At 38.3% G+C, this 26553-nt stretch overlaps 1 long non-coding RNA gene across 1 annotated transcript in view; it reads left to right on the top strand.

Annotated features, from left to right (window-relative positions):
• The first annotated feature begins 10561 nt into the window (after window positions 1–10561).
• LOC131345605 (uncharacterized) overlaps window positions 10562–26553 on the top strand; it is a 40662-nt gene continuing 24670 nt past the window's right edge. The window contains exons 1-2 of the long non-coding RNA XR_009203506.1: window positions 10562–10666; window positions 19101–19214. This is a non-coding gene — a long non-coding RNA (uncharacterized LOC131345605). The remainder of the gene's footprint in view (window positions 10667–19100; window positions 19215–26553) is intronic.

Raw genomic sequence — 26553 nt, 5'->3', positions numbered from 1 at the left:
TCACTCTTATATCCTCACTCACTCACTCACTCACTCATATTGTCACTCACTCTTATATTCTCACTCACTCACTCACTCACTCTTATATCCTCACTCACTCACTCACTCACTCATATTCTCACTCACTCACTCACTCACTCACTCACTCACTCATATTCTCACTCACTCACTCACTCATATTCTCACTCACTCACTCTTATATCCTCACTCACTCACTCACTCATATTCTCACTCACTCACTCACTCACTCACTCACACACTCACTCACTCACTCACTCACTCACTCAATCACTCACTCACTTACTCATATCCTCACTCACTCACTCACTCACTCACTCACTCTTATATCCTCACTCACTCACTCACTCACTCACTCACTCACTCACTCACTCACTCATATTCTCACTCACTCACTCATATTCTCACTCACTCACTCACTCACTCATATTCTCACTCACTCACTGATATTCTCACTCACTCACTCACTCACTCACTCATATTCTCACTCACTCACTCACTCACTGATATTCTCACTCACTCACTCACTCACTCACTCACTCACTCATATTGTCACTCACTCTTATATTCTCACTCACTCACTCACTCACTCACTCACTCATATTCTCACTCACTCACTCAGTCACTCACTCACTCACTCACTCACTCATATTCTCACTCACTCACTCACTCACTGATATTCTCACTCACTCACTCACTCACTCACTCACTCACTCATATTGTCACTCACTCTTATATTCTCACTCACTCACTCACTCACTCACTCATATTCTCACTCACTCACTCACTCATATTCTCACTCACTCACTCACTCACTCACTGATATTCTCACTCACTCACTCACTCACTCACTCATATTCTCACTCACTCACTCACTCATATTCTCACTCACTCACTCTTATATTCTCACTCACTCACTCACTCACTCATATTCTCACTCACTCACTCACTCACTCACTCACTCACTCACTCATATTCTCACTCACTCACTCACTCACTCATATTCTCACTCACTCACTCACTCACTCACTCATATTCTCACTCACTCACTCACTCACTCACTCACTCACTCACTCACTCACTCACTCACTTATATTCTCACTCACTCACTCACTCACTCACTCACTTATATTCTCACTCACTCACTCACTTATATTCTCACTCACTCACTCACTCACTCACTCATATTCTCACTCCCTCACTCACTCACTCTTATATTCTCACTCACTCACTCACTCACTCATATTCTCACTCACTCACTCACTTAGTTCCTGCATAGCTACCCCTGAGTTGTTGAACAATACTGTAAAGCGTAACTGTTCATGTTAGCAAAGCTAACCTTTTATTTTTCTGCCCGGATGTACCTGAAGACCCAGGAAGTGTAAGCATGACATTTTATTGTAACTGTTAACATAACTGCAGCTCCATGACCAGACATATTTCTGCATTTTTGACCTCAGAGCCGTGCATCTGGTAGCTATGAGGCTGTATTTTCTCTCTCATTATTTACTATGTTCACATTCCAGGTCATAGGAGTATTAGATGATGACACGACATGCTTACAAATGCAATACACTGCAGTGTAAATGCTTTTTAGGTTTTTTGAGTGTTACTGGAGAATAACATGAGGCATTCCTCCCGGTCCGTTTTTTTTTTTCTGATCAAGCCTTGCTTTGCATTCGTGTCTTTTTCTCACGTAACGTTTTCATGTCAGGAACGTGATGTTCCTTTGAGTGTGTTTGTATGTGTGTGTGTGTGTGTCTATCAGATTTACATAAATGAGTTCCCAGCATGCCTGCACCGCTGCCCAGGTGTAAGGCCATTTGCATATAGCAGTGTGATAGGGCTCCCCAGGGTCCCCTTAGCGCCTGCTGAGCGAGTAGGGCGTCGGTGGCGTTACAAATGAATTCAGTATTAAAATCAGATTCATGTGCATCCAGTTTCATGTACGGAGGCTAGAAAGCATTGACCGGTTAGACTTGAGATGAAAACGCTGCCGTATAACGAGGGCATGATTGGTAAATGCTAGGATAAATCACCTGACAAATCCATTATGCCGATTATATGTGGAGGAATATGTAAACGCTGCGGATCCATAATGAGTGTCATTGTACTTTAAATCAAATAGATAATGGTGAACACTTCGCTCTGCAGTTCATGCCCATCACTATGACTTGTTATGTCATTCTCATTTCCCCTTTACCTGATAAGAACATCGTATGCATGCGCTGGACATGGCTGCGGGCAGCACCGGTCTTACACATTACCAAACCGATCAGCTGCTCACCGCCACTGGCAGTGTGTGCTATCTCAGACAGCGAATAATACTGATAATACTGTATTCTCAGAACATAGCTCGATTCTGCGATACACAATATGAGTTCATGTGTATTAGGTTTGCTTATAAACTGCCAGTCAACAGTGGGGTTGCTAAAAAACCCTGTTAGATTATCCTTTATGTACAAGTACAAAAGTGTTTGTTTTATTTTTAAACAATCTTACAAAACAAATATAATTAAAATAGTATAATATTGTCTACAGAAAAAAGTATTTACCACTGAAAAGGAAAACAAATTTTAAATATTTAAACATTTAATCATTTCATTATTTTAAAAGTATATATTGAGTTTTAAGGTATATAATGAGTTTGCTTTATAACAGCCCAGTGTTCCTGGTTCGATCCTGAGCTTCCTTCAAGTTTTCCGGTTACCTCCAACTGTCCAAAAAATATATACTTAGGTTGATTACCTAAGTGTGAATGTGCCCCAAGGTGTGAATGTGTGGTGTTTGTGTATGTGTGTATGCTGACGTGATGAACAGGCATCCCATCGCGGGTGAATTCTCCCAACTCACGCCCACTATTCTCGGGAATACTGAGAACATCCATCTATTCTCCTGCCCTAAAGTGGACACCGTTATGGTTCAAAGCCTCATCATAGACATCACTCTCCTTGCACCATGAGAACGTCACGCCGCTACCGAGCTTTACTTTATACGTCGCTCCGCCTTTGTGTTCCACTGAGGACGTCATTCTGCATCCTTGCTCGGCTGAGGATGTCACTCCGCCTCTTTCTCCGCCTCCTCATCTCCTTTCTTTGCATAGGATGTCGTTCCCACCTCTGGCTCTCCACTGGGCATCAGTTCCCTAATGGCTTTGCGGTTGCTGTCAGTCCGCTCTCTGTCTCCGACATGGTAGCGTTGAACCCCTGGCTACGATACCCATCATCCATAGCACCTCACCTGATTGCACACCACAGCTGGATTCAGTGACCACGACATGCTATATGATCACACTCACAACAGCTGACATACAAAGCTTTCGTTCATGTTTCCTACTTCTGGTTTTGACCCATTAGCATCTATACCATGACATACTGTACTATCCAGTGGAAAATGCCGAAAGAACAGAAGCTTCTTAAACCTGGCAAGACTTGTTGTGTGTGTTTTTTTATGGCAATACACTGATGACTGATGTTCTGTTAAGACCCATATTGTTCAGAAACACTTCTGTCTGTCTATACCCGGGACATATGCGGCGTCTCACTAGGCATTATGTTACTACAGATGTAAAAAGAATCGTGCACTTTGTCATTTCACTGTCACATGCCGGTTTTCCATGGCATGCTGGCCACAGCTTTTGAAATCCTCGGAGGATAACCATTTAAATGTTTATCCTGATTCCTCTCTCAGGAAATGTAGAATCATTTCATAGATGTGCTCATTAGCAGACGTATTGTACCCAGCCGGTTCAAACAGCTGACTGTTCCCATATTGGCTTTGGGAGACGCCGAAGAGCTGAGCGTGCCAGCCTGATCCGGAGGTTGTAGCTGCGTGCCAGGCGGGATACCCCACGGAGCCGCTCCCAGATAGGGGCCGATAAGTGTCATTAAAGCCGACCGACCCATTATAACCCCCACAACCAGCATGGAAATATTCCGTAACGTAATTACATTGAGTTTATTAAGTAGCATGACATGATTTAGAAAGAAAACCTGAGAGCAGAGTGGCATATGCAGCATGGGAGACGGAAAAAGAGGCTGCTTGATTGCCCTGAGAGCGTCGAAACGACGAGTTATAGGCCGAGGCATTGATATTAACAACATCAGTCTCCGAGTGTGCGCCTCTAAGCTCGTGTTATTTGCTTAATATGTTCTGCTCGAAATCTGCATTGTCTGGGGCCATTCAAGTGCGCAGAAAAGAGAGATCAATATAATAGGTTTGGCGTCGAGCCAAAACGATCCTGACAATGTGAGAGTCGGGCTTTCGGAATCAGCCGCGCATATCCATGCATTTTTTTGGGGGACGAAGCAGAATGGGGGTGGGGGTGGAAAGGATGGAAGGAGGGAGGGAGAGGGATGAAAATAATTTGGTACGCAATGCCAGAATGCAGGAGGCACAATGCCCAGGTCTGATGGGATGGGTGCCACATGAGCTGGCAAATTGGCTCAGGCGATCAGACGCGCAGCTCCATTCAGGAGGCGAGATGAAAGTGAGCCAGGCTCGGTGATTTCCCTGAACTGATGAGCTCGCAGGGATAAAGCACGGCCGACGAAGACCTCAGAGAAAACTTTCCGCCGTACACACTGATGTTACCTCTGCAGCATGCCATGTTATCTTTTGCAGATGTTCCACCGATTCAAAATCAATCAAGTTCTCCCAGATTTCACTCATTTGTAGAAGTCTAAAGATTATCTGTGTTCTGTGTGATTAAGCAAATTCCTCTGTAACTCTTTTATTGTTTTTTTATGACATGACTGGGATAGTTTGAAAGGGTTCGTAATTGGCTTGTCACTGGAAACGAACAGATTGCCTGTTGAATTATTTTTAAATATTAATAAATAAATAAATAAATAAATAAATAAAAACAGAAATATGAACTGCAGCCTAATCTTAACTTGTAGTTCTTAATAATAATAATAATAATAATAATAATAATAATAATAATATAAAAAACTAATACTAGGCTATAGTAGTAGTGATTTTTATATAACCAGGATAAAAACTCACTGAGATAAAAAAATAAATTTTAAAATAGTGTGACCTGGCCAAGAAGGCAGCAAAAGACACAACAACAATTAATATGTCAAAAAATAAACAAAAAAACATTTTAAACATATAGTATATAAATCAAATATTGTAGAAATGTTCAGCATGGATATTAATAAATAAAGATAAGTGCCATGAATTTCTGTAGTCTTCCTGTAAGTTGGTCCACATTGTTGAGGCATCAAAGTTTTTTCCAGCTCGAACCAAACACAGCTGAGTAACGTCCTTTGGACAAAGACGGTAATATGTATTTTTTACGCAGATAATGGATGTATAAGTAGCTAACAAGCCACATATTGCTTTAGAAATAAAACAGTTCCAGTGCAGGGAGTGCAGGGATGGCAGTTCAGCCTTAACATAGAAAGAGCAGTGATGAGCTGTGATGGTCACAACCAGTTACATGACATAAGACACTAGGGAAAAGTGTGTCTAATTTATTTATTTATTTATTATTTATTGCTGTGTGGTGTGTGTGTGTAATCTATTAGCATAATCAAATATGTGCAAAAATGTTACAGACTATAAAACAGCAAATACTGTATTATATATACTATAGCATATAGTTATAATTGGCTATAAGTGTTATTAATATGATGTAAAACTGATGATGACGATGATGATGATGATGATGATGATGATGATAAAAAAGTATTAGGTTTAGAGGAAGACTTTAACATCTCCAGAAAATTAATGTAATTAAATCATTTATTCACTGATAATTGATTGAATGATTGAGATAAATTATTCTTGCTCTCCATCACTATACCGTTCTTAACAAGAAATTATTCTTACACTGAAACCTGTCCCTGGATTACGATGACTGATATTACTACTGAAGATGAAATAGCGTGAAAATTTTTTTTTTTTATTTGCTGGTTTCTATTAAATTAAACACCTATTTAAATCCCAGGTTAACTGCTGACCTTCCCAAAATTCTCACCCTGCTCTCTCCAATACTTCGATGTGGACTCCAGGGTAAGACAGCGATTAATCGGCACAGCGTGGGGGGTGGGGGGTTGTGTGTTGGGGGGTAAGTTCCAGACCATTGCGGCGCTCTGGGTGAATTTTCACTGGCGTGTTCAGGGGCCCTGTGGCCTCCTGGAGAGCAGCGGCGAACGCCATGGGAGGAGCAGATTAAAAATGACAATCACGGCATGTGTGTCGTTCCCCTCTGCAGGAAATGCAGGTGTCTTTGTTGAAATATGCTCACGCTACAAAAGGTTCTAATTATCTGCAGTTATTTTGTCAGTTGCTGGCGCAACGTGGCTCCCCCGCTTAGCTCATCTTCTGCCCTGCCTGCCGAATTTTACTCACTCCTTCCGCACGTTTTGTTGTAATCGAAAACGATTCAAATGCACTGAGTAGCTGCTTTACAGAACGTAGCGCCCTGTCTTTCTCAGACACACACACACACACAGAGTTGTTCATAGTTGCTGTGTCTTTAGCCTGGAGATGGGTGGCACTCTTGGTTGTAATTTTACGTTCATGCCCATGCACAGATGAACAGGGAAACATAAAAACAATGATGCATGGATACACCATGCCATATATTACACAAGACACTTTTAACAGGAGTGGAAAGCTTTCTTTGCTTTGGATCGCTCAAGCAAACTGAATTTTATCACAGTCCTAAAACTGTGAAGTCTTGTGTCCCTGTCCTACTTTATTTCCTGTCTAAAACAAATAAAAGATAAAGCTAGAAGATAGATAGAGAGGTATAGTTAATTTTGTATTCATTCCGCAAACATTTTCAGCTAGAAGTAAGAAAGTATCCAACCCTAATCACGGAATTGTTCAGGTCACTAAAGTCTCTCTTCGGGTCTGGTAAGCATTTGCTTAGCTAAAACCTAAACCAAAAAGGTGACAGGACAAAGATCAACATTAAAGATGAATTAGAGTTGGCATCACACTGGACACTCAAGATGATTACACGTTTACGTTTTCTCAGAAGCTTTAACTGGATAAGTGCTCTACCTACAGCTGTAATAATTTGCTTTACCTTAAATAGAGCTCCTCAAGGTTTTTCTGAGATAGCTTTTAGCATTTAGACATTAGGCACTGTTATCCAGTAAGTGTGCTGAATCTTTGTTAAAACGAATACACTGGTCAGGCATAACATTATGACCGAGGTGAAGTGAATAACACTGATTATCTCCTCATCATGGCACCTGTTAGTGGGTGGGATATATTAGAGTCAGCAAGTGAACATTTGTCCTCAAAGTTGATGTGTTAGAAGCAGGAAAAATGGACAAGCATAAGGATTTGAGCAAGAATGCCCAAATTGTGATGGCTAGACCACTGGATCAGAGCATCTCCAAAACTGCAGCTCTTGTGGGGTGTTCCCAGTCTGCAGTGGTCAGTATCTATCAAAAGTATCATTTAAATCCTGTAAGTATCCTTTCAATACAGGACACAAAGGATCTGCTGCTAACTTCTCTGTGCCAGATACGACAGCACACCTTCAGGGATCTAGTGGAGTCCATGCCTCGACGGGTCAGGGCTGATTTGGCAGCAAATGGGGGACCAACACGATATTAGGCAGGTGGTCATAATGTTATGCCTGATTGGTGTAAATAAATAAACTAGAATAAGTAGGTTATAAAAAGGCTAAAACCTTAGTGTTAGTGCGAGAATACTTTTTTAATTAAGTGCTGATTTATATTGTTTTTGTTTACATGTCTGGCAAAGAGTCTGGAATCGAGACAGACAGGTGGAGTCGAGGCTTGACACAGGGGAACCCTCAGGGAGGTTCAGGTCGAGCCGCGCCTGCATGAGGCTCAGCTTCCTGAAACCTTTCTATTTAGAATCTTTAAAAGAAAGCCCTGAGACGCCGGGTTCGAGATAGATGCTGTAACTGTTCTCTCAGAGAGACGGACTGAAGAAATGTTTCCACTGTTAGATGGAGACTGTAGTAATATACTGTAAAAAAATAGAATTCAATTTAACATTGATTTAAATTTCTAATTAATTCCTGTTTTAAATCTCCTATTATTATATATTATTAACAATACTAATTCAAATCAAGGAGGCATTTCTCTCTCTCTCTCTCTCTCTCTCTCTCTCGCTCTCTCTCTCTCGCTCTCTCTTGTTATCTTCCTCTTTCTTTCTTTCTTTCTTTCTTTCTTTCTTTCTTTCTTTCTTTCTTTCTTTCTTTCTTTCTGTCTCTCTCTCTCTCTCTCTCTCTCTCTCTTGCTCTCTCTCTCTCTCTCTCTCTCTCTCTCTCTCTCTCTCTCTCTCTCTCTCTCTCTCTCTCTCTCTCTTTCTCTCTCTCTTTCTTTCTTTCTTTCTTTCTTTCTTTCTCTCTCTCTCTCTCTCTCTCTCTCTCTCGTTTTCTTTCTTTCTTTCTTTCTTTCTTTCTTTCTTTCTTTCTTTCTTTCTTTCTTTCTTTCTTTCTTTCTTTCTTTCTTTCTTTCTCTCTCTCTCTCTCTCTCTCTCTCTCTCTCTCTCTCTCTCTCTCTGGTCTCAGCTTCCTCAATTACACCTGGAGATATATGAAAAATGAAAACAGCATCCCTCTATCTTACATTTGATCAATTTGTTTAAATGTACTGGATCCCCAATCAGTTTCTCTATGATCTTCTTGGTCACCTGAGCTGTGTGGAAGAAGATGACAGCTGAGAGGAATACTGAGGGAGGCGCAGCTCAGACGATATCAAATCAGTTATATAGTGTCTGCAAACAGGTTATTAGAGAGCATCTATACCTGGTACAGGAGGAGAGACGTAAACATTCCACATGGTAAAAAACCAACGCACACCTTACACTAAGCGTCCTGTTGCTATGAATTACGTTTCTTTGTTGCTTCATTTTGTCCTAACAGTATGCCAACTGTAGCTCTCAAGTGATGAAAAGCGCTCATGGAAAGAAAAAGAAGAAGAAGAAGGAGAAAAAAAAAACCTCAGCGAATATATCAATATCAAGGCACATTTAAATGACTGTTATTTTCTCTGCTTACACACACAGCGCTGCTGTAATCATTTACATCTATGCGTTTGTCAGAAGCGCACACTCGACAAGTGCAGCACAACTCACACCAAGTGCAGAGCTGATAGAGGAACGCTACAGTTACTGAAAAAACAAAATCAAACATACACAATTTTCCATCATGACCTGACACAGTAATCTCAACTAAAATCCTGCCCATAAATATATCATTTTAATTAAGAAAATCTTGTAAAACAAACAAACAAACAAACAAACAAACAAACCAGAAAAAACAGACAAAGATCTATCTATCTATCTATCTATCTATCTATCTATCTATCTATCTATCTATCTATCTATCTATCTATCTATCTATCTGTCTGTCTGTCTGTCTGTCTGTCTGTCTGTCTGTCTGTCTGTCTGTCTGTCTATCTATCTATCTATCTATCTATCTATCTATCTATCTATCTATCTATCTATCAAATATATACGATTATTATAAGTAGTTAAATATGCCTAGAAATCAAGTTTTACTCTTATAATAAGAAACAGTAGACAGATTTGACGAGGCTCAAGATGTTTTAACTTGCTAAGGTAATTTTCTTATTGTCTATCAGTCTGTCTGTATGTCTGTCTATCTGCTTGTCTATCTATCTGTCTGTCTGTATATCTGTCTATCTATCAGTCAGTCTGCCTTTTTGTCTATCTATCTATCTATCTATCTATCTATCTATCTATCTATCTATCTATCTATCTATCTATCTATCTATCTATCTATCTATCTATCTATCTATCTATCTATCTATCTATCTATAAATACACTTTTCTCTTATTCACTCCTTCCCCTCAAAAGCTATTATATGGTTTGATTTATTGGAATAAATCTGGGTTTGTCACCTCAGTACTAAACACAACCAAAAAACCCCAGACATATTTAAATAAAAAATTCACTATTCAAATAAAATATATTACTTTAATAATATATTTCCTGTCTCAGACTTTTGGCGCTCACACCTAGAGGGTGGAATGATACCAAAATACATTACAAGTGATTCCAGGTTCCCAAGATGGCTGTTGTTACGTTACAGCGTTCAGCAACATAGAGACGTTTATTCATGTTTCTGATGTAGATGATAAGAAGTCACATTGTGTCTTAAAGCATGCCAGCATGTCTGAGTGATGTGTCTGACGAAGAAGATGTTTAATTAAAGGGATAGAAATAAAAAAAAAAGATTGTCTGTATTTGGTGTAAATTTGTGTAAACAATCAGACGAATGCTGATTTGTTTTTGTAACAAATTTTAAGTTGGCTATATAGTCTTTCTTTCTCTCCCTCGCTCTCTCTCTCTCTCTCTCTCTCTCTCTCTCTCTCTCTCTCCCCCTGTTACTCTATAGAAAAGGTCCAGTCAGGTGTATCTAAGGTTCTTCATGTACCGAGGAGTGTGTTTGTGTTTGAGAGGATGAGATGTGGCCCATTGGGGGCGCTGCAATACACACTTTAACTGTCTCACACCTCTCACTACACTGTCTTTTCAGTTTGTACAGTACTGATGAGCCTCAAACACACCTGCACACACATGCTCACACACACACACACACACACACACACACACACACATATTCATAAGTTCATCTCCTTGTTTTTCTCAAGCAATATCCAATTTTACCCCATTGCCACGGTGAGCATTTACTTTCTTTACATTTGCAAAATATACATTAAAAATATGAATCCAGATTTTGGTCTGCTTACTGAAATCATATATATATATATATATATAGTAGGAAAATATGTCTATAATAATATAGTGTGTTTACTTTATGTTGAGATATTATGGAGCTTGCTTTCTCTGTGATTTGAAGTTCACTATTTATGTCTTTTATTTATTTATTTTTTTTAAATTAACTAATTAATTTATTTATTAATTTTTAAACAAATTCTTTTAATTAATTATTATTTTTTTTAACAGCTAATCATTATTACTGTGCTTCAGTAAATTCAGTGCATTACATTTGACGTCATTAGCACTTGATTAGTCATATTTCTAGTAAGTTCTTCTGCCTTTGCTATATTTCAGGTACACACTGCCATTGTGAAAATGTATATTCTTAATTAAACTCCTCTACTCCAGGCTGAGTAGAGTTCATTTTCCTCCCGAAGTTACATCCTGAAAATGGCCAGCTTGATCAATCTGAATGGAAAGTTTTATTATGGTTATTATTATTATTATTTAAAAAAAAAAAAGAAGAAAAAAGTTGAAACTTTTATATTACACCTCAAGTTTGAGATAGATGTATTTAATGAAATATGAATGCCAAGAGAGCAAGAGGACGGAGAGACTGGAAGCAGAGATGGAGTTCAAGAGGTTAAGAACAAACAGAGGAAAAGTGGAAAGAAAGAAAGAAAGAAAGAAAGAAAGAAAGAAAGAAAGAAAGAAAGAAAGAAAGAAAGAAAGAAAGAAAGAAAGAAAGAAAGAAAGAAAGAAAAATAATAAAAAATTTACTCTGAAACCTCAGGAAATTGTAAACGTCAATATTTAATTGGACAGAATTGAATAAAATCAATAAAAATCTTAAAGAAAAGTTATCAAAAAAAAAAAAAAAAAGGCATCATAGGTGGAAGATCAACCAGAATAACTAAATAAAGAGAAGGAAATGAATCCTTAAAAATCATTAATGCACCATCTTTTCTATGCCACATCCCTCAATCTTTCTGCATCTCAAGAATTATGGTTTTAATATTCATAACTTAAGAGAGTGAGGAATGAACGTGGCGTTTCAAAGGTTCAGAAAAAGGCAGGTGAAGTCGATCAACTGAAAGGAAATCTACACAATTAGAAAGGAGAGACAGCGACGAGACAGAAAATAAAAACAAATTTGGGACTCACAAAGGATTTCTAAGCTCAGCAAACGGCAGCCCTAAACATTAACGCTGTGAGGACATTAAGCCGAGGCGTTTAGACGCTCAGGCCAAGACGAGGGTGATAACGGTGCAGGCTGTTTGCTGTTTACCACACAGCAGTGTGAGGAGCCGCCGAGCTCCTGCCTTATTTAACATCAGAACGAGGACGTGATGGCTGTGCCTCCAGCAGAGTGCTCTCTCTTTCCTAGCATTTGATCTCATATTGTAATCCCAGGTTTTTTGAATAATTTATGGGAGATGGCGTCTCGTTAAACACTAATTTATACACGTCTCTGTGAGTAGAGTCCGGAGAGGTGCAGACACAATACAGCAGAATTCCATAATAATAATAATAATAATAATAATAATAATAATAATAATAATAATAATAGGCTTTAAGCAACAGAATTCAGCTCTGCTGTAATGTAATAATTGTACTTGTGGTTTGAGTTATAATGAGCTATATTTAGAGAGCAGCTGCGTAAGAGCGTACATGTGTTTTTGTGTATTAACTCAACGCTCACGGCAGATACAGTAATTCCAAAACTCACAGATTTACTGACACATTTCTCCTGCAATAAATACAGTAGTCTTTTTTACGGCTCGGCATACGACTTCTTCGGATTTCGGCTTGCATTTGCATATTAGTTGGGATACACAGCATACAACACTTTCCACCGAGGCGACGTGTGTATCATAAGCCAGAAATGAATTCATTCATCATGTTGTAATGCACTCATAAAGCGTTACAGGCTTTATTACAGTCAGAGGTGTTATAATTCATTTATAAACATCACTGGACACCCGGATGTATTTGTAACATGTTATAAATGGATTATAAGCTTAGTATAAGAAAATATTATTATTTTTTAGAAAAACATTAGTAATGAGTATGAGGCTTTTTAATTCTACAAACAGTGTTTATAGTAATATATCTTTAATATAAATTCAAGCTGGGTTTGCTTTGTGTATTATGTTCACATTAGATTATTTGACAGACGTATCATATCATAAATATATAATAATTGATAAGTTGCAAAATCAACAGCGTTTTTATTCCTCGTGACAGACACAGCTCTAAATACGTAACGTGATCATCTTTATTTATGAAAGAAAAAATAATCTAGTGCATAACTCACTGTACACTGTGGCTCAGTTTCTTTGCTGCTGCAGATAAACATCAGTTCTGATGCAGCGTGTTAACAAAATATATAATAAATCTCCCTCTCAGTTGTAATTATACATAGTTATATCAATACGAATAACCGTCTCTAAATACATAATTTCCTGATAATTATGTATCCATAAAGTTAACACTTCATTTCCAGCGATTCACATTTATTTGTCAAGATGATTTGGAGGAGAAGTTTCCTAAACATTAAAAAATAAATTGTATGCCATGTCTCCTCACTTCAGTGCCTGTATTTTATTTTTATTATCATTATTGTTATTATTTGAGATTCATAAAGAATCCAGGAATTATATAATTTATAAAAAAAAAAAAAAATAGAAAAAAGAAAAATAGAAAAGCACACCCAGCTGAATGAACTCATCTTGTTTTATAATGATGCCACACTTACACAGACTTCTCATTAAATAACATTAGCGAGATCACAAAAGCACACAACGATGCGCATACAAATGCAGCACATCATAAACACCTAAAACTGAAGGATTTACATTTTGCACTCAACATCCAGGGCTGAGAGGGAGAGAGAGAGAGAGAGAGAGAGAGAAAGAGAAAGAGAAAGAGAAAGAGAGAGAGAGAGAAAGCTCTTGATGACTTTTCACAGCTTTAGATTTGAGTCGATGCTGCCATGCACGGGGGTTTTACTCATGCGCTTTGTTAGCTCTTTGCTAACTCTTTGCAACAGCACATGCCGTCAAAGAAAAACTCTTCCGAAATGTTTCTTCAGCCTTGAAAAATGATGAGATTATGTGCAGGGTAAAAAAGAAAAAGAAAAAGAAAAGAAAAGACAGATAGCGTTCATGTTTAAATTTCACACACAGGCCAAAAGAAGAAGAAGAAAGAAAAAAAAACTAGGAAAGATCTTTGTTGGAAATGTCCCGCTAAGTTGCACAAAAATCAAGAGTAAGATCGAAAAATAATGAAATCTAGATTAGCATTTTGATACAGGCTGTTCTTGCACATCATTTTTGCTTCAAAGAAGGGAAAGATAAATGATGGTGCCATTAAAAGTGAACTAATTAAGGAATGCTTCTTTTAAAAACTCATTAACGGCCATCTCATTTACATAATGATGCATATTAATTAAGTTTTAATGAATCCGAGCTTCAATCAAGTCACTTTTTGGCGGCGGAACAATTTTGACGAATGAAAAAAAAAAAAGAAAAGGAAAAGGGAAGGCGACAACAATGCTCTGAAATCTGTTTTTCATGTCAAATAACGGCGAAGATATCTTCGTTTCTCGAAAAACACGACATTCACGTCTTGTTTGTTGTCGTCCTTTCTAAGATATTGTACAAAGCTGCATGTTAATTACTCAAAGGGAAACATGTTCAAGGCCATACAGAAGCTCCTGTGGGAACATACATACAGTATAGTGTGCACGTGTGTGTGTGTGTGTGTGATTGTGAACATGTGTGCAAAAAAATAAGTGTGTGATTCTTACACTAATGTTATATAATATGAGGAAAGAGGTTTGGGTGTGTGAATTCATTAAGAGGAGAAAAAAACCCCATTTAATTACATTGACATCTATAATCCTAAACCTTCAGCTGGTGTGATGTTATGATTAGTACTACTTATATCATTTTATTAGAGCTGCTATTTAACTGCTATTTACTTCTATCGTTTTATTAGAACTGATATTTAAAGAATGTTTTGAGTTAGAGACACACACACACACACAATATCATTTTCTCTTCAAGCCTTTTTTGATGGTTAGAAGAAAGTTCTCTGTGTTAATCTAGAACCTAGAACCCTGGAATCTAAGGTTTGTCCATCTCAGGGAACTTGTAAGCATCAGATGGTTTCCCTTTCAATGAGGGTTCTAAGTAGAACTCTTTTAGAAAATGGAACCTGTCCAAAGCTTAATGTCCAGGGTGTGTCTTTTGTGTGTGTGAGTATGTGTGTGTGTGTGTTTTGATAATGAAAAGACTCTAAATGTGGAAACATCAGCCTTTTGCCTAATTTGGAGTCATTTTATTCTAATATGAAATATCTTTGGGGGACAAAAATGGTAATAAGTCCATAATATAAATATTTCAAAACAATATAGGTGGGGCTAGATTTACATGTTTAATTAGCGTATACATTAGCACGCTCTCTCTCTCTCTCTCTCTCTCTCTCTCTCTCTCTCTCACTCTCTCGCTCTCTTTATCTCTCTCTTTCTCTTTCTATATATATATATACACTACCAGTCAAAAGTTTGGACACACCTTTTAATTCAATGGTTTTTGTTTAGGGATTTATTTTCTACATTGTAGAACAATACTGGAGATTTCAAAACTATGAAATAACACACATGGACTTAAGTGATCCATATGTAACAACAACAAAAAACAGTCAGTTGTTATTTTAAGACACGAAGGTCAGGTGTTCTGGAATAGTTCTGTTGCAAGAACAGTATTGTCAAGTGCATTTGCAAAACCCATCAAGCACCATGATGAAACTGGCTCACATGAAGACCATCCCAGTAAAGCAAGACCAAAACTGACCTCTGCTGCAGAGGAGAAGTTCATTTAGAGTTACCAGCCTCAGAAATCACCAATAACAGCACCTCAGATTAGAGGCGTTATGAAGGCTTTACAGAGCGTCAGTAGCAGACATATCTCAATATCAACTGTTCAAACGACATTATTGTGGATTTCGGCCGCCTTCAGCATTGTTTTCCAATGTAGAAAGAAATAAACATCAGGAAAGACCATGGAATTAGAAGATGTGTCCAAACTTTTGACTGGTATATATATATATATATATATATATATATATATATATATATAGTGGAATATATTAGACAGCATGTGAAGACTCTTGAAGTTGATGTGTTGGAATCAGAAAAAATGGGCAAGTGTAAGGATGAGCTAAATGACTAAGCTAGATGACTGGATCAGAACATCTCCAAAACTGCAGCTCTTTCATGGTATGCAATGGTTTTGCAGGGGTACGAACCAAATGTGATCCAAAGAAGGACAACCAGTGAACCAGCAACAGGGTCAGGGGCACACAAGATGCTCAGTGATGAACAAATTGCTGCTAAAGTTCATGCTGTGTATGATAGAAAGGCTCTCTCTCTCCCTCCCGCCCTCTCTCTCTCTCTCTCTCTCTCTCTCTCTCTCTCTCTCTCTCTCTCTCTCTCTCCCTCTCTCTCTCTCTCTCTCTCTCTCTATATATATATATATATATATATGTTGCTATATGTTGCTGATCAGCATCTCATCTAATGACATGTCTTTTTGTCTTTTGTCACAACCTTGACATCACTGTTCACTCCTGCGCATCTCAGCATCTACTCATCTACTCGGTGGGTTAGGGGTCAGTGACAAGCGTGTAAATGAAACGGCGAAACAGATGCTTGTTAATTAGGAAAAATGTGACTGACACGATTTGATGAGCGCGGCTACATTCGTCCCGTGCCACACAGCAGCTGTTGTCACACGCGCCATGCTGTGGGCTCCTTTTTCCCAGAATCCCACTGGGTCGCTGTGCCCTGCCAGGCTCGAGCCGTGCCAAAAGCAGGCTGCATGCAAACACTGAGTACTCCTCCTCTCTCACCTTCAACACCAAACTCCTTCCCTTTCTAACGTGTAGAAGTGGCTTCCTGTCTCTCTCTCTCTCTCTCTCTCTCAATCTCTTTCTGTCTCTCTCTGTGTGTGTGTTCACACTTTGCTGTATAACTGTGTGATTTTGCTTGTTTTTTTTCAGCGTGCCTTTTTTTAGCTAAAAATTAAAAAAAAAAAAAAAAAATCGGTGACAGTTCTTCATTTTCATCTCTCATACACAAGTAGATGATGTTCTTGTCTTTTTCAGGGACACTTTATCAGATTCTATTGTTTTGATTGTTCAGTAAGGATGAAGTTATGCATTATGCTTATCCTTAATTTTAAGTTTTTAGTCTTTTTCAAACCAGAATGTTCTGTAAGGCCTACAAATGCAAATGCAGGCTGAAAAAAAAAAAAATGAGAGAAAAGAAAACGGGGCCTTGCTATTTTATATATTCAGTTCTGCAACAATGGAAACTTTCTTTAAAAGGGAAAAATAATCAAATGGAGGAAGTAAGCATCACAGGTAGAGCCGTATCTGGGGGCTCTACCGTACAGATGCTCCTCGCTTGCCTTCTTTGAAGCATTTAAATAGGGCATGTGTGTATTTCAGTCCGGCATCCCCCCTCCTACACCTGGGACTTAAGGTGTTTCAACAATAGTGTTTGGCACTGAGAGAGAGAGAGAGAGAGAGAGAGAGAAACCAGAACCACTTTTCTGTTCTGCTCAAATCCCACCAGAGCACACTAAAGGTATCAAAACAAAGAAAAAAAACAGAGAGAGAGAGAGAGAGAGAGAGAGAGGGAAATAAACCCAAACGCTTGCCTGATGAATAATTTGAATGAGGAAATGAAGCAGTATGAAGTAGACACTAGGAAAAGGATAAGACCGGATACAATTAGGTCAGCATACACAATGCACAGCTTATCTCTTGCTGTATAAGCTCTTTCTCCTATCTTATGAGCAGTTAAATCTCAGATACACTATATATTTCCTCTGGCACAGTCTGATTGCCCATGAGTTCAATTCTGATCATGGTTGGGGAGATGATATAGTATGGAACAAATAATATTCCCAGTTCTAAGCATCACTTCTGTCAGTTAGTGATAAATAAGGGCTTGAGATGGAGGATAGCTGGGTAAGCAAGTCTCATGCTAACTGATCTTTGCTGAGTTTCCCATCAGCATGGCAAAGTTAAGATCATGTGAGAGAGAGAGAGAGAGAGAGAGAGAGACAGAGAGAGAGAGTGTGTTCTATATTATCCTCGCTCTACCATTTTATGATGATTTTTGTGCTGTGATGCTTTTGGGTAACTCGACAGGTTTAAAAAAGGTTAGACTGTGATACATAAGGAGGAAAACATGACAGGGAGAGCTGTTCGAGCAAAATAATCAATGACAGCAAGCAATGATGTGGCCTGACACAGAGCAGAGTGACTCTCAATAGCCCCAAAGTTGATTCATTTCAATTTTGGATTTTCGTAAGTTTATTACTTTTATACTACATCAAAATTAATCACTGATTAAAGATGAATCAATCAGGTTTAAATGTATTATTCAACACTGCATCATGCTTCCTGTCCTTTTTATAGTTTTGTGGGACATCTGTGAATCTGTGCCTCCCTCATCATGTCGTTCCGGCTTCTGGTTTTTTTTTTTTTTTCCCCGTCTCTTGCAGTGAATAAGACAAAAACTTGTCATATTATAAAACCCCTTTAAAAAAGTAGAGTATCATGTCAGAAAGCCTAAAGTTACATTTACTTTAAGTTACTTTTACTCCTCTGACTTTTGATCGGTGCTGAGAATGAGGACTCCTTCCATAAATAATTGATAATAATGTAATAATTAAATAATAAAAATAAAAAATAAACATGCCCTCACAGAGAATTTCACCCTATCAAAAAGTTATACATTTTTAAAAAAATCAGATCATCTAGATTGTCAGGATAGAGAAATGTTCATTTGTCAAACGTTCATTGAACATTTGGCATGAAGACATAAATAAATGATGTTAAATCTATAATGAAATTACACTTTAAGTTGCTTAAAAGCTCTTGGTTACACAACTCCACTGACTATATACTGTTGTCGAAAGAAATGATTTATAATCACACACTCTGATGTCACCGAGATGAGGATGAGGTTTTGAGTCTCTCCAGGTTTCTACCTCGTATCGTCTCAGGGAGTTTTTTCCTTGCCACTGTTGCCTCTGGCTTGGGGACCAATCCGAATCAAGGATTCAAGATTGCTCTGGAATAACACATAAATAATGTTCTTCAAATGTTCCCACTTTAACCAAAACCAACATAATGGTTTGTACTAAAATGTTGAACTAAAACGAAAATTGGAAATATGTGCAAGGTTTTAGATGGAACAGAAACTCAATGTTCAATATCTTTAATTAATATTCAAGATTCTGGGCCATGTTAACTGCTTTGTACAAAAAAAAAAAAGTCAGATATCCTCCATGTCTAATCTCTCGTTTTGTAGCACGTGTTCAGACGACGCTCGGATGGATTCGATCGGAAGTTTTTGCACAAACTTGTTGAGTCCATGAGGCTCGAGTGCACAAAAAAGAGGACGAACAAAGTCTCTGGAAGTCACGTAAATATATCACAGATTCTACTTTTCACTCAGGGTGTTGCCATTAAGATCATTTGTACTGAAAAGTGTTGAATGTTGTTCTATTCAATTAAAACAGAATGTAAAATAGAAACATTTTCATTAGTGTTTCTCAGACTTTTGGGCCATAACTGTATATTAACATCTAGATAACAGATGAGAGGAATCAAATGTTCCTAAAAATAATAATCAAAAAACATTCTGATAATCTAATGTTTTTATCTGAATGCACTTTTCCATTCAGAAAATTTTCCTTTTAGAGACCCTTTTAGCTAAAACTGTTAACCATTGCTTGGTTAATAGCCCTTAGCATTAACAAGTTCTGTTCTAAATTGGCATGGCTAAAAAAAAAAAAGGGGTTCAATCTACATTTCTTTTCCTAAGTAGAAACCATTTACCCAGCTCAGATCTGTTAATTATCCAAAGAACCCTTGAGGAAACACTTTTTATTATATATACCCAAAGAATATTTAGCAACTGTGAAATAGTTTAGGACTTTTAGGGAGAAATAGTGTTTTTAGATCAGAAAGATCAAAGTTAAGACTTTCCAAAGAAGCACTGAGGAGCCCTGAAGTGTGGCTCAGCAGCTCACTGACCTGAAGGTGGTAAGTTCCAACCCCAGGGCTGTCTAAGAGCCATTACTGGAGTTCTGTACTCAGGTTTGAACTCTCACGCTCTTAGAAAAAGGTATGATGCAGAACACTTACGGCTTCTATGAAGGCTTTTTGAAGGTTGTGTGTATAACCTTACATACGAGTGCTTCTCTATTAGAAAAGGATCTTCAGCTAGACCTGTTTAAAGATACTGAAAACCCATAGCTATCAATTCTAAGAACTTGCTTATAAGGCCAACAAATGCTAAATTAGACAATGAAGTCAGATATAAATGAAGATCTGAGGCGTCTATCTAACACGGTACATGATAGAAGCTCTCGTCTGCTGGTCCATCTCAGTTTCCGTATCAAGTCGATCTCTCTGCTCAGAGCTGTGTGGGGGAAAAGTTGGAGGCGAATAAAACTTTTCCAAATTGTCAGTTCCCTGACACAAAGACAGAAAGAAGCAAGTCAACAAAGAGTCTCTACGTATCGAAAGCCCCAAACAGGAAGCAGGGCCTCATCTTGAGATTGCAGTGGCACATCTCCAGGTGACAAATATGTCAGCGTCGAAAAACCCCATAGCACAATTATGCCACCATCGCTCTGAGAGTGGGCGATAGAGGGAGGGAGAGAAAGAAAAAGAGAAAGGGAAAGTGAGAGGGGCGCCGCTTTGGTATGAGAAAGTCATCACAGCCCATGGCTTACGCTGAGAGACAGCCCAAGGGATGCAGCACACTCGTATAACAAAGCTTTCCTCCATTTTGAATACGGCTGAGAGCGTTCCAGCTAAATCTGCCGGGCGCGCTGATCCCTTGGCGGCTGCGACTTCCTCAGGGACCTCATAAAAAGACATTCATTACGGGCAATGTTTGCACATATAATGGGCTTCTTGGGGGGAGAAATGAACAGGACCGGGCTCAATGAATTTAGTGCTAAACACACTCCAATAACAATCTGTTTCATTTATGTTGGTAATGATTATATGTGCAATATATTAGGAATATTTGAATCTAGTTACACCAAATCACCGCCGTAGTGCCGGTTTGTTTTAGTGTACTGTGATTAACAATAAGAACGCAGCGTCTGAGACACTGGAGAGAGCAAGCGGCGAGAACCGGAGCGTGTGTTCATCTGCAACTAGGTCAAACCAGCAAAGGAACAAAACACAACAGACCAAGAGTTTGTAGAAATCATTACACGAAAACAAACTTGTCACTCACTTGACATTCTGTTTTGCCTCCAAAGCAAAGTATAAGGGGAAAAAAAAACAAAAAAAAAAAAAGCAGAATCTCCATTGCAAATCAGCAGCATAGTTGTGAAGTTGGCTGTTTGAAATGCACATCAAATCAGCAGAAAAAGCCGGCGCGTACCTTGTCACTGACATCTGGGGACATATGAAGTTGCGAGGCTTTGTTTTCAGCTTGGCGTGGGGGTGGGAATGGTGGTGGTGGTGGTGGTAGAGGTGGGGGGGGGGGAGTCTGGAGACATTCATAAAAAATACATACGACTTTTAACTTCTAAAAGAGCATACACAAATCCGTGCATTGCTAGAAGGACAGGGAGAAGGTTACTGGGAAACATTTTGCAGAAATGAAAAAAAAAGCTTATAATCTAAGTAAAACAGGATGTTCTGTATAAAATGATGTCCGTTTATGAAGCCACGGTTCACCTTTACGGAGATCTGTAGAGCTCGCTAGGACTTTGACTATCTGTTTCTCAATGGTTCAGAGATTTATAGATAACTTACAGAGCTATGAGGTATGTCTCAATGAAATATTATTTATTTATTTATTCGGCTTCAGGGTGGCGGTGGATCCGGAGACTATCGATATAGGGAATATAGCATGGATGAGATTCCCATTCATTGCAGGGCAACACACACACACACACACACACAGACACACACACACACACTAAGGGGGATGTAACATATCCGATGCACCTACTGACACGTTTTTGGGAAGTGTGACAAAACCAGTGAACCAGAAGGAAACCTGAAAATACACAAAGAACTTGTAAAGCTCCACCCAGAGAGTAACCCAAGTGAATTGAACTGGGGACCATGGAGTGCTAACGTGACAGAAATATAAACTGATAAGGAACTGATTTGAATGTAAAACCACTATTATGTATACAGTATATATACTTGGAGTCTGTGAGCCAGGCCTTCACATCCAACATCAGTGCCTGACCTCACAAATGCACTACTTCTAGAGGAATGGTCAAAAATTCCCATAAACACACTCCTAAACCTTGTGGAAAGCCTTGGGATGTCACTGAAGTTCATGTGCATGTAAAGGCAGACGTCCCCAAACTTTTGGCAATATAGTGTACACACACACACAGACACACATATACAGTATCTTAAAATTATATAACTTAAATTTAGCTACACTACATCTGGCATATTTGCTTTTAATATGTCTCTTAGCTTTCCATTTTATTCATTTATTCTCTATTAAATCTCTAGAAATATATAGATTTGTATCAGATCTGTAGTGAAATACAGTGAAGGAGTTGGTTACGTAAATATAAAGTACTATTATAATATAAGTGTGTTATATACAGGTGTGGGGGAGTCTGGTAAGGATTAAAGCACTTGGTGGTGTGCTGTTATTGGAAAGTAATCAACACCTGGGTGGTATGACATTGCTAGGCAAAGAGCAAGACTTTTATTATCCCAAAGTTTCCACAAACACAAAATCCCAAATCTTATACCATAGCAAATGACCAATTATTGCAGTTTTGAATCTAGTAAAGAAGAACATCTTCCTTTATACTTGCAGCTTGTGGAATGTCTGCGAAACAAGTTAGTTCCTGTTATCACTAACAGCTATAAAAAGTCCTTCACTCACCAGCCACTCTTTTTTTTTTCCTCTCTTGAATTTAATAAAAGAAAGAAAAAAATACCACACACAATTTGTCATGTTACCAAGAAACTGGAAAGTCCCAGGTCCTCTGTCCTGAAGACTTTCCCGTGATGAAAAATGTACTGATTGTTCTAACAGGTTGACACAGGAGACTCTTTCCATATACGTTAACTAAACATCTCCTTACAGAATGCTTCATCGTATCAGTGATTATATGTTTAAATTTATTAAATAATGTGTTGATAACGCAGCATGACTTCCATAAAACTCTGGAAACGAAACGTAATACAAGCCAAGTTTACTTTATCAAAAGTATATGAACAAAACCAATAATGAACGATGAGGTAACAGGGATTTAAAGTAAACCATAACAGGGAAATGATCAGGGTGTCATGGTGGCTCTGTCACATATACCTTCCTCTGCATGAAGTACCACAAGTACCTCAAGTGCCCAAACTACTTTTTGGTGAACTTTAGCTTCCAGAGATATATCTCACTGTCCGCCATGTTATATACAGCAGTGAAGGAAGAAAATAAAGAAAGCTAAAGCACTTTGAAGTGATTGGCGGTTTGTAGGATAAAGTGACTGAGCACCTCACCAAGGTCACATCCAAGGAGAGCACAGCCAATTACTATGCAGATCAGAGCTGGATGCAGTTTAGGGGGATTGCTCCGATGCAATCACATTAGCTGGCCAGAGAGGAAGCGGCTGTCTGACCTCAATCACTGGAGGCTGAAGAAAAGGAGAGGGGAGGAGAGGGGAGGATGGAGGAGTGCGAGGGCCGTTCTGTTTTCTCTCCCCTGAACCACTTTTCTGTCATCTTGGCCATGCACGTGATTAACAAACCAAACAATACAGCAGAGCTTGTATGCAAATTCCCGACAATGGAGGGGAGTGTACACAGGGACTGATTTAGCTTACAGATTTTTTTTTTTTTTTGGCAAAGTAGAAAAGCCTCAGTGCAGCAGAAAGAGACGGCATAAAATGGGTCACACTCATAGATTGCATTCAGTATGTTTATGGGGCAATTGCTTAGTCTAGCACTAATTTAATATAATTCTAGCTTGTGATATTGTTCAATCAACAGAACAGTCACTGTACACCAGGAATGTAACCCAATACGAATATATTCATCCATATTATATGCACTTATATAACACATATGAATAAAAGGTGGGTGGATTTTACTTTCACACAGTGAGCTCTCAGATATGAGAGTCTCGGGACAAAGAGAGTCTGTGTTCATTAATGTGAATGCGTGGCATTACATCAATTACATCATCCTTAGTAAATGTCTGGTCAGGGTGACAGTGGTAAAAATGAGACTAGTAGTTTGTTTATGTTTTGAAAAGTAAATCTGTTAGAAAATATCATAAACTTGTACAAAAAACTGCATTAAATCCCCAGTTATAACCAGTTAGAAACTGATGGAGCATTGTTTGAACCTAGAATTCACGCACCTAGAATTTCTACCTCTGCTTGCCTTCAGTGTCTTTTTGGTTTCCATCGTCGTAGTGATATGTTTTCCGTCGTCATAGTGATATGTTTATATTTAATTTAAAAGGCCATACCAACCTGATACACTAAACAGACACAAGAAACAAACTGTGGCATTTCTAATGTGCACCTTAATACTATTTAAACCTGTTTGGCCATTGATTTTGTTTATAGAGAGTATTTTTCACTCAAATTTTGAATGTGGAATTATTGTTGAAACAGAAATTCATCCATCCATCCATCCATTTGTTATCCTTCCATTTTTCCTGCTGATGTTGCAGATTCCAGCTCCTCCTAGAGTTAAGATTTAAGATTTTCCTTAGCCATTTCTGAGTTCTAATCTCTCCAGCATGTCACAAGATCTCTGTTCAGTGAGATGCCCCTAAAGGAACTCTATCAGGAACCGATCAGGGAGCATCGATGTACGATGCCCAAACCACCTCAACTGGTTCCCCTCAGTTTGGAAGAGCAGTTACTCTACTACGAGGCTCTCCCTAATTGGCAAGTTTCTCAACGTATAATGTAGAGTAAGCTACATGAATCCCTTAAATTAGCCAATAAACAGAAAACTTCACCAGAAACATCAGCAAACTATTACTGTGACACTCTTTTTCCGATTCTTGTGAATAAGCTGGAGTCTCTGTGGATGATAATGTGGCTCCACTTTAAACTTTCATTTATAAATGAGAATTTCTGTGCTAACTATTTAAATGTAAGAAAATGTAATAAGAACAAATACTTACCATATTCACATCTTTGTAAGAAGAATTCTGAGCTTTATCCCTTCCATCGAAGCATCGTTCAGTGTTTGGATGACACTCGGATTGATCTGATCTAACAAATGCTTTATCAGAATTTACACAATCTTATGGCGTGTGTGTGTGTGTGTGTGTGTGTGCATGTGTGTGTGCCAGCTCAGACTCACACTGCCATCAAAACAAACAGAGGATGTACCTATAAATATTCTCACAAGTTATTGCTGATCATATCATATGTAATGAAATTCTTTGTGGTAAATTGTAAAAAAAAAACAATGCTAAGCATGTCCTTTAAAGCTCTCAGACTTTTGGACCCTGCTGTATATAAAGATTAAGTAAATATGTATAGTAAAGGCTTTGGGGTCAGGACTTTCTTTTTCTAAAAACATTCCCCTCATAGCTCCAATGCAAATATTATACAAACATAAGACACCAAACATGTCTAAGTCCATCAACTGCATTTGGGGTATGTCTGTAAAAAATTGTGTAAATTTGCTTTTCCTGTCAGAACGAACTCTCAGTAGTTTTAATGGATTTCTCTTCACTTTTAAGTCAGTTTGTAGATGAACAGCTGACACTCAAACGTTTGTGTGAGTGAAAAGGTTATACAATGAGAAAAGGTTTAAAATAGACATTCCAGGAGGGTTTGATCTGAATCTTCAGGGTGTGAGTATATGTATATAAAACAGTTGCTCTGACTGGGGCAGTAGTGTGTATCATTGCTGTATCTGTGTGAAAGTTCTTTGCATGTCCTCCTTGTGTCAGCATTGGTTTGCTCCTGGTTCTTCAGTCCAGTGAAATCTAATCCAGGGTGTATTCCTGCATCATATCCCGTATTCCCGGGATAGTCTCCATGTCCACACTGAATTTGAACAAGACACAAATGACTGAGTGAGCAGGTTTGACTGAATACAGTGCAAAAAAATCTTAGCAAGTGATCTCAGCATCCTGAATCTAGTCAAAGTTACCTACTTATCTATGATGAGATTACAGTGACATATTACTATTATGACTATTAAGCCTGTTTCTAGATATGTGTTACTATCTATCTATCTATCTATCTATCTATCTATCTATCTATCTATCTATCTATCTATCTATCTATCTATCTATCTATCTATGTCCCTGACTGCCTTCCTGCCTATCTATCTATCTATCTATCTATCTATCTATCTATCTATCTATCTATCTATCTATCTATCTATCTATCTATGTCCCTGACTGCCTGCATGCCTATCTATCTATCTATCTATCTATCTATCTATCTATCTATCTATCTATCTATCTATCTATCTATCTATCTATCTATCTATCTATGTCCCTGACTGCCTTCCTGCCTATCTATCTATCTATCTATCTATCTATCTATCTATCTATCTATCTATCTATCTATCTATCTATCTATCTATCTATCTATCTATCTATCTATCGATGTCCCTGACTGCCGTCCTGCCTGCATGCCTGCCTATCTATCTATCTATCTATCTATCTATCTATCTATCTATCTATCTATCTATCTATCTATCTATCTATCTATCTATCTATCTATCTATCTATCTATGTCCCTGACTGCCTGCATGCCTATCTATCTATCTATCTA

The sequence above is a fragment of the Hemibagrus wyckioides genome, linkage group LG25, assembly GCF_019097595.1.
Source record: "Hemibagrus wyckioides isolate EC202008001 linkage group LG25, SWU_Hwy_1.0, whole genome shotgun sequence".
NCBI classification, from domain to species: Eukaryota; Metazoa; Chordata; class Actinopteri; order Siluriformes; family Bagridae; genus Hemibagrus; species Hemibagrus wyckioides.
This window is presented reverse-complemented; position numbering and strand designations above follow the sequence as displayed.